The following is a 10000-nucleotide window of genomic DNA, read 5'->3' as shown; positions in this document are numbered from 1 at the left end:
ATTTCGCTTGAAATCAACGATAACGAATTTGCTCTGATTAGCTAAGCGACGGATCAGGTTTTTCCCTTAAATGGCCTTTGGATTAAATTAGTTCAGTCCAAAAGACAACTTAATAAATGAGTCGACACAAACAAAATAATAATAATAATAATGATTATTATTATTATCATCATTATTATTTTATTATTAATAATAATAATAATAATAATTATTATTATCATTAATAATAATAATAATAATAATAATAATAATAATAATAATAATAATAATTATTATTATTATTATTACTTGCCAGGCTACAACCCTAGATGGAAAGGCAGGATGCTATAAACCCAAGGGCTGCAAAAGGGAGAAGAGCCCAGTGAGGAAAGGAAACAAGGATATAAGAGAAGTAATTAACAATTAAACTAAGATATTTTAAAAGTAACACTAAAATAAATATATCCTATATAAACTAAAATTTTTTTAACAAAACAAGAGGATAGAATAATGTGCCCGAGTGTACCCTCAAGCAAGAGAACTCCACCCCAAGACAGTGGAAGACCATGGTACAGAGGCTATCACACTACCCAGGGGTAGAGAACAATGGTTTGATTTTGGAGTGTCCTTCTCCGAGAAGAGCTGTCTACCATAGCTAAAGTCTCTTCTACACTTACCAAAAGGAAATTAATCGAAAACACAAGAAAATAACAATAGACTGAATGAAAAATAAACTACAGGATAATTCAAATTAGTCGAAAATATAAGATAACTAGACAGAGTGAGTAAAATAACCTAAACCGTTTTCCTTAATTCAAGTAAAAAAGATACGTTTAAGTCTGCATAAAAAAAATTCTAATCTGCCTAAGCCTCTCCAGCTAATCCTTTAAAGAAGGAAATGAAACGAATCAAATATTTCAATTTCCCCATTGATTAGTTAAAAGAATTCAATTCCTTAAATAAGTTCATTCTTGGCTAAAGTTTTTTTTCCAGCATAAGAAAGGCATGGAGTTAAATATAATAGTTAAAACCAAGTGATTTTTAACTAATTGATTATAAATTTCCTTAGAGAGAGAGAGAGAGAGAGAGAGAGAGAGAGAGAGAGAGAGAGAGAGATAATATGTCTATACAAAATCTTATCCTCATAAGGCATAATATTTGTAGGTAGTAGGTTGGCCAGGCCACCAGCCAGCCGTTGAGATACTACCGTTAGAGTGTCATGGGGTCCTTTGCCTGGCCAGAGAGTACTACATTGGATCCATCTCTCTGGTTACGATTCACTTTCCCTTTGCCTACACATACACCGAATGGTCAGTCATATTCTTTATATATTCTCCTCTGTTCTCATACATCTGACAACACTGAGATTACCAAATAATTCTTCTTCGCCCAAGGGGTTAACTACAGCACTGTAATTGTTCAGTGGCTACCTTCCTCTTGGTAAGGGTAGATGAGAGACTTTAGTTATGGTAAGCATCTTCTCTAGGAGAAGGACACTCCAAACTTCAACCATTGTTCTCTAGTCTTGGGTAGTGCCATAGACTCTGTACCATGGTCTTCCACTGTCTTGGGTAGAGTTCTCTTGCTTGAGGGTACACTCGGGCACACTGTTCTATCTTATTTCTCTTCCTCTTGTGGTTTTAAATTTTCTTTTATAGTTTATAGAGGAAATTCTTATTTTAATGTTATTACTGTTCTTAAAATATTTTATTTTTCCTTTCCTCACTGGGCTATTTTCCCTGTTGCGGCCCCTGGGCTTATAGCATCCAGCTCTTCCAACTAGGATTGTAGCATAGCAAGTAGTAGTAGTAGTAGTAATAATAATAATAATAATAATAATAATAATAATAATAATAATAATAATAGAGGAAATTCTTATTTTAATGTTATTACTGTTCTTAAAATATTTTATTTTTCCTTTCCTCACTGGGCTATTTTCCCTGTTGCGGCCCCTGGGCTTATAGCATCCAGCTCTTCCAACTAGGGTTGTAGCATAGCAAGTAGTAGTAGTAGTAATAATAATAATAATAATAATAATAATAATAATAATAATAATAATAATCTTGAGGTTCCAAGACAGGGGCAAGATTTTGTTGCTATACTGAGAGGGAGGAGGAGGACAAGAGAGAATGGGGGAGGGGACTGGATTAAAGGTCGCGCTAGGAGCTGGGGCCATCCATCAGTGAAGGGGAGGGGGAGGGGGGGGGGAGGTCATGTAACTGCATCAGAAACAAGGACTATTACGAAAGGCTTCGGATAATCTCCTCGTCGCTCCAGATAGGAGAGAGAGAGAGATGGAGAGAGAATTAATATGGTTCTTTGAGGTCTTTGTTAAATACGTCGCACTGCCAACAATGGTGATTAGCCAGTTTCAGATAGGCAGTATTTATTATGCGACGATGCTGTTACTTTTCTCCCTATCAGATGAGAGAGAGAGAGAGAGAGAGAGAGAGAGAGAGAGACTCGTTCTCGAGTTCCATTGCGTATCAACCTATTAGCACCCTACAGATAATCAACTTACCATATATATACCTTTAATTAATTAGCTTGTTACCTGATAGGCATTTATAAGAGGCGTTTCAGTATGCAAAGTTTAAACCTTATACGGCCTATTATTATTATTATTATTAATTATTATTATTACTATTATTATTATCATTATTATTTTTATTATTATTATTATTACTACTTACTGTGCTACAACTCTAGTTAGAAAAGCATGATTCTATATGCCCAAGGGATCCAATATGGAAAATAGCTCAGTGAGGAAAGGAAATATGGAAATATACTACAGGATAAGTTTAAGAACAGTAACACATTAAAATGGACCTTTTACATCTAAACTATAACAACTTTAAAAATACAAAAGGAAGAAAAACAAGATAGAAAAATGTGCTCGAGTTTACCCTGAAGCAAGCGTACCCTAACTCAAGACAGTGGAAGACCGTGGTACAGAGGCTATGGCACTACCCAAGACTAGAAAACAATGGTTGGGTTTTGGAGTGTCCTTCTCCTCAAAGAGCTGCTTACCATAATCTACAGCTTAAAACTGGCTGGGATGTTCATATCTATTTACAGTTACTTGCAAAATCATAGGAAATTCAACTCCTTTAACGGACAAGGTAAAGAACATTGTCCTCAACTCTTAAATTTCTTGATTTGCCTTAGATTAATGAGAATCGGTTCATGCATGGAATTTATAACCTTAGCAATTATCAATCTATTATCATATATATGATACATACGAGTATGATTCATAGAATACTATTCTCTCTCTCTCTCTCTCTCTCTCTCTCTCTCTCTCTCATAGCTTAGAACTGTTTGTGTAACACGCGTTAAAAAGGTTTTCTAGTTCCCTAAAAAATAAATAAATAAATAACAATACTATGATATTAATCAAATGATTTAGCAGATACATAACTCGGTATACATGCCTACAGATGAAATTGGATTACATTCTTAAAATCAATGTGAAAACCAGTATGAAGAAAAAAAAATATTCTAAGCTACTTCTATTTCCTTTATTCCAACAAAAGCCAGACAATGTAAATTCCTCGAGATGTATATATATATATATATATATATATAAATGACAACAAAGGACTCAGATATGTCTTTATAATAATGTGTGGGGATAGGTCAGTTTATATCACCATGCTGGCCAGTCCAGATTGGTCATGGAGAGACCAGTTTGATCCCTCACAACAAACCAACCTAGTATGACCCGTACAGCTTTGCTGATCATGGCAATCTACAAACCCTTTTACCACGTTAAGGAAACCCCACTTCGAAAGGGATATATATATATATATATATACACACACATATATATATATATATGTATGTATACATATAGACACTACATATATATATATATATATATATAAAGGAATTTACACACCAGAGTCCTATCATTAGACAACCAAGCATTGCTTCAATGTGCCTCGTGCAAGCAATTAGCAAGTCATCTGCACATCATCAGAACAAGACTGAGAGAGAGAGAGAGAGAGAGAGAGAGAGAGAGAGAGAACTCTTCCGCTCTCCCATCTAATGAGTCTATAAAACGCCTAATGGTCGACATTCTCAAGAGTCGACACTTGTGAATCCCAGAGTCGACGACCGTCCTCCAGCTATAATGGCTCGGTCGCATTTTGAAGGAGCAAAAGTCGACGTCAGGTGATGGTAAAATGGTAAAGTGGTAAAATGTGCTGGGAGGGAACCGACCTACCTAGAGGGTGTTGTGTGATAATTTCTTGTCCAGGAACAACGCCCAACGCTTTGTCGAGACCCTCCCGGTTCAGCCTCTATAACAAACCTTAGTTATTGAGATAATTAACTTCTGTATGTTCGGTAACAAACCTCCAGGTATAAAGATAATGTTTGTTAAGTTCTCGTTTATAAAGATAAGACGATTGGGAATTTCACAGAGACCTATCTTCCGGGTATGTAAAGGTATACTAATTAAAAAAAAAAAAGAAAAAAAAAAGTTCAAATATTTGCAAGGTGAAAGATGAAAATCTAATTAGCTGGAATCAAACATATTTCAAATTTCTGTTTCCAAACGATGCCATAGCCTACGCAAATAAGGTCCCAGAAATGCAATTAATTTCTAACTGACATCTACACAACATAAACACATTTAAAAGGCGTATAATGCCGCAAATAAAATATGTTGAAATTGGAGACTAAATATGTTAAATTATTCTAATATAGAAATTGAAGATAAATGTGAAAATTCTGTGAAATAGTAATGACTTTAAATTCAACAATTTTCATAAGTTGCTTTTAAATAAAACACACTACACCTCGAACCGGACACTTTAAAAAAACTATATACTCCATAATTATTTGATTAAGGAACAACAAGGAATCAGAGTCATCAGCAGCCAGTGACTGGCCCTCCTTGATCCTAGCTTGGGTGGAGAAGGGGCTTGGGCGCTGATCATTTGTATGTATGAACAGTCTCTAGGGCATTGTCCTGGCTTGATAGGACAATGTAGGAATCCATGCCGTTAAAAAATTTTCAGCAAGGCAATCAACATACCTGAATTGCCATCAGTCAAATAAATCAACCTAAAGGAAACAATCAAGCAATCAAAGTAATCATGCCACCCACAAACTCGAGGCAATCCAAGAATCTACGTTGCCATAAAACCATTCCTCCTCCTCTGAATTAAATAATAATGCAATTATCTATATCCCCCGTAGATCGGCCTGTCTGGGCTACTCCTCCCATACGAGCTACAGCGAAACAAAGGACTAAAGGATCGTATTTCTTTTATTCTAATTACATATGCTATCGAGCCTCAGATAGTTTTCCCTCGGCATTGTCTTGCCCCAACATGGCTATGGCCAATAAGGCTGGCGACGCAATGCGACCATCGCGTCTCTTGGAACCTTAGTAACAAGGGCTACCAAGTTCCAGGATTCATACTCCCCTCTCAGATGCGGCTGAAGATACCGGTTGATGCCAATACCTCAGAGGAGACCAACGGCTTAATCTCGTCATCTGACATCTTTTAACCGGCGCATTTAAAGGCCGCTCATGATTGGCAGAGGCAAGGGAGAGCGAAATTGCCCTAGCAAACAGGACAATGCCCTAGAGCAGTGGTTCCCAAACTATCTTACCTGACGCCCCCTTTTTGCTTCCAGTAGACCCGTATGCCCCCACTCCTCTCTTTTTTTTATATATGAAATGATTCTACATTCACTTTTTAGCATTGTACAGGAAAACAGATTTCTCTTTGTATTACACTTTAATAATGAAAGCCACTCAAACAAATAATAGCACATTCCAGTAACTAAAAACGAAACATTTGGTTCAAAGTGAGCGAAAAATAATTTGAACATTAGCAAATTGGCAAAATTGAGTTGCAATTTTAAAAATAGATAATTTGAAAACATAGCATATAATATTGGAAATACTTATGAGACTAAGGCGCAATTTCTGGTCAAATTTAGTGAGATGGGTGCATGTATGTAATGACAAATATTTTTTCTGTTAATGATTTTATTATTCTATTAAACAAGTAATTTCAAGCAGAAGACTTCACGCCCCCCTTGTATCGTCCTCAGGCCCCCCTAGTGGGGCGCGCTCCCCAGTTTGGGAACCACTGCCCTGGAGATTGACCATAGATACATATGATCAGCGCCCAAACCCCCTCTCCATCCAAGCTAGGACAAAGGAGGGCCAGGCATATGGTCAGTCTCTAGGGTATTGTCCTGCTCGGTAGGGTAATGTCACTATCCCTTGCCTCTGCCATTCATGAGCGGCCTTTAAACCTTGAACAATAGCTGTCTTCTTTAGCGTCTGACCATATTAATTGGCAGCATCATCACATGAACAAATCTTATAGATTCCTCTTAATGATAAAAGTAATGTTAATCTTCAAAAAATAGTTTTGATATTATACAAGGAGTAATTCAAGAATGTAACTTCTGAGAATTACATGTCGTGAAAATCCAGCATATACACATCACAGTAGGCTTATGGCATCTTGATTCTCCAAGTCACCTACCGAGCGAGACATATAATAAGCAAAAAATTAGGGCATAATGGATATGTATGAATCCCAAAGGGTTGGGGCAATAAAAATAAAGAGAAGCCAGAATGCTGTATTTTATTCCTATTACAGACTACTTTGGATTTTTTATTATTAGCAAAAATAATACCCTTATTCACCTAAAAAAAATATTAGTACACCATGAAACTAGAACACTTATGTGGAGTATTTATAAGGTGTATCCTAAGCCGTCTATGTAATGGTGGGCTGAAAATTGAAACATTTAACTCGACTGTTACTATATTTGGTCAGAATAAAGGATTGAAAATGTCTTTTCGGGTGGATGTAGACGACCACGTCGTGTTATAGAATCTTTATTATTATTATTATTACTAGCCAAGGTACAAGCCTAGCAGGAAGAACAGGATGCTATATGCACAAGGGCTCCAACAAGGGAAAAAGCCCACTGAGGGAATGAAATAGGGAAGTAAACTGACTACTAGAGAAGTAATGAACAATTAAAATAACATCTTGAGAGCGGTATCAACATTGAAATGGATATTTCATAAACGATAAAAAGAGACTTATGTCAGCCGGAGAAAAAAAAAAAAAAAAAAAAAAAAAAAAAAAAAAAAAACATTCGCTGCAAGTTTGAACTTTTAAAATACCTCCGATTCAACTACCTGATTACAAAGTACATTCCACAACTTGATCACAGCTGAAATAAAACTTCTAGAATACTGTGCAGTCTTGAGTCTTCTGATGGAGAAGGCAAGACTATCAGAATTATACATGAACTCGAATTCCTACGAACGATTTAAACCAATTACTATTGCAATAATTGACAGATAACTTAGATTACGATCACTCCTCAAGGTTTCGTCATGGAAGAGCATCGGCTTGAGCAATTTACGTCATCTTTAAGGAGTTCGTCATGGAATAGCATCGTCTTGGGCAATTTACGTCATCTTTAAGGAGTTCGTCATGGAATAGCATCGTCTTCAACAATTTACGTCGTCTTTAAGGAGTTCGTCATGGAATAGCATAGTCTTCAGCAATTTACGTCGCCTTTAAGGAGTTCGTCATGGAATAGCATAGTCTTCAGCAATTTACGTCGTCTTTAAGGAGTTCGTCATGGAATAGCATAGTCTTCAGCAATTTACGTCGTCTTTAAGGAGTTCGTCATGGAATAGCATAGTCTTCAGCAATTTACGTCGTCTTTAAGGAGTTCGTCATGGAATAGCATAGTCTTCAGCAATTTACGTCGTCTTTAAGGAGTTCGTCATGGAATAGCATAGTCTTCAGCAATTTACGTCGTCTTTAAGGAGTTCGTCATGGAATAGCATAGTCTTCAGCAATTTACGCAGTCTTTAAGGAGTTCGTCATGGAATAGCATAGTCTTCAGCAATTTACGTAGTCTTTAAGGAGTTCGTCATGGAATAGCATAGTCTTCAGCAATTTACGTCGTTTTTAAGGAGTTCGTCAGCTATAAATTGACAAGTACAGTAACTGGTTGAACTTTATATTTATTTACGGATAATACATCAATCGATCATCTGTCATCATCCTGAACTGCCATTTGGATTGCAAAGGGCTATAAAAATAATATCCAAACCATTAAGAAATTTATTTCTGGTTCTTGACGTGAAGTAATACAACATTTTAGGCTTGAATAAAAATATTATGGAGGAAATCTTTAAATTCTTAGGCTTGAAAAAAAAATATATATTCTTAATTCTAATTATTTTTCTAATCTTGGAAAAATAAAAATACCTGACTTACAATGAGGAAAAGTAAATAAAAATGCTTTATCTTTTTCTTTACATTTTCCTCATTATCGAGATATACATATATTATAAATACTAAACCAAAGTCTTTTATTTCAATGATACGCTAAGCATTGATACAACTATTATAAATTTAGTTACTATGTAGAGAGAGAGAGAGAGAGAGAGAGAGAGAGAGAGAGAGAGAGAGAGAGAGAGTAGTAGTAGTAGTAGTAGTAGTAGTAGTAGTAGTAGTAGTAGTAATTTTCCTCAATTAACTATTAATAATTTTCTGGAGACTCATGATGATTTCCCGGGATTACCTACTTCCTGCCAACACCCCAAGAAGAAAAACTATAATCTTTATTTTCTCACAAAACTTTGCCAAAAAGAGGGAGATAAACATCATAGCTAAGATGGAAGGAGTGTTACATTGGATCCTTAACTGAAAGATGTGGTTTCATGAGTAACTAGAAGGGGCACTCAGTAGAGATCATGCCTTTGCCACGCCAAGCAGTTTTATTATGCTCTTAATTTCATTGCAAAATTGTACTTCGATGCATCTTTTTTTTTCAAAATCTACTTCGATGTATTTTTCCCCCCAAATCTAATGGATTTGTCCTTGAGTCATACCCCATATTACCACCAAGTTTTGTTGAAATTGTTTGCTCAATGTTGTTCCCAATAAAATAAAACTAAGAAAATATCTGACATTTACTTAACATTTCGATTATTTTCAAAGTACTTCTGAGTAAATGTGTTTTGATGTACTTTACCCAAAATGTTACAGAATCATACTTGGGTCATACCTAATATGACTACCAATTCGGTCAAAATCAGTACAGTAGTTTTTATGTAAAGTTGCTCACAAAAAATATATAAACGACGGCAGGGGTGAATTAAAAGCAATAGATTTCTGAAGTATTCGGATTTTATTAGAAGGTTCTAAAATACTTAGAAAAATACGAGAGAAAATCAATGAAAGAGCAAACAGTCGCCGAAGAAAGAGGAGGAACGCAGACTGACAGCCAAATACCACAACACATACACAGCACCGTCTTCTTCTCCCTGGCTTTTTACGAGTGGGCTGGTCCCTACCTACGAGACCTCGGGGACTCTTCGGCGAATACTCTATGCGGGTGGTGCGGAATGACAATAAACCCACAGGGCATGTGATGGCACCCTGCCCTTCTCCTGCCTCCACCCCCACCCCCCGGGGGTCTGGAAGCAACAAACCCTCCGTCCTCTCCCCCCTCGACTTCCTTCAAACTCATCTCCTGCCTCTTAACTTTCGACTACGTTGTAAGTTCTCTTTTTATGTTACCTTATCCAAAAGGTCTCCATCTTGGAGGGTTTTCATATTATAGTTATAAAACTTATTTCATTCCGAAATAGCTTTCCCGGAAAATGAAATGAAGCACAGTATATAAATGAAATTAGAATGCAAGAGAATCTCAGTTGTTTGATATCAACGAAAACAATTCAAGAGCTTGAAGTAAAATATTTCAAAACAGACACATGAAGAATCCGGACTAAGACAAGGACGTAAATACTTGCTTTATCTTGCACATTATCCCAACCCTACATTACAACTACATATATTACACTTGATATTGCTTTTAAATCATTTCATCAAAATATTCTATCAGTACAAACAATCACTGGCACTATTTACACAAAAAATATCTTCACCACCAGTTCATTTTTTGCACTCTTCGCGGGCCCATTACCAAAATATATACAAGTGATTAA

General features: G+C 36.2%; 1 protein-coding gene across 11 annotated transcripts in view; it reads right to left on the bottom strand.

The window, feature by feature from the left end:
- The window catches only part of LOC137630595 (latrophilin Cirl-like), a 93366-nt gene that overhangs the window by 79394 nt on the left and 3972 nt on the right, over window positions 1–10000 (bottom strand). The gene's annotated exons all lie outside the window — the stretch shown is intronic.

This window comes from Palaemon carinicauda, chromosome 38 (assembly GCF_036898095.1).
Source record: "Palaemon carinicauda isolate YSFRI2023 chromosome 38, ASM3689809v2, whole genome shotgun sequence".
NCBI classification, from domain to species: domain Eukaryota; kingdom Metazoa; phylum Arthropoda; class Malacostraca; order Decapoda; family Palaemonidae; genus Palaemon; species Palaemon carinicauda.
The sequence above is the reverse complement of the archived record's forward strand: the minus strand, read 5'-3'. Positions and strand labels throughout refer to the sequence as shown.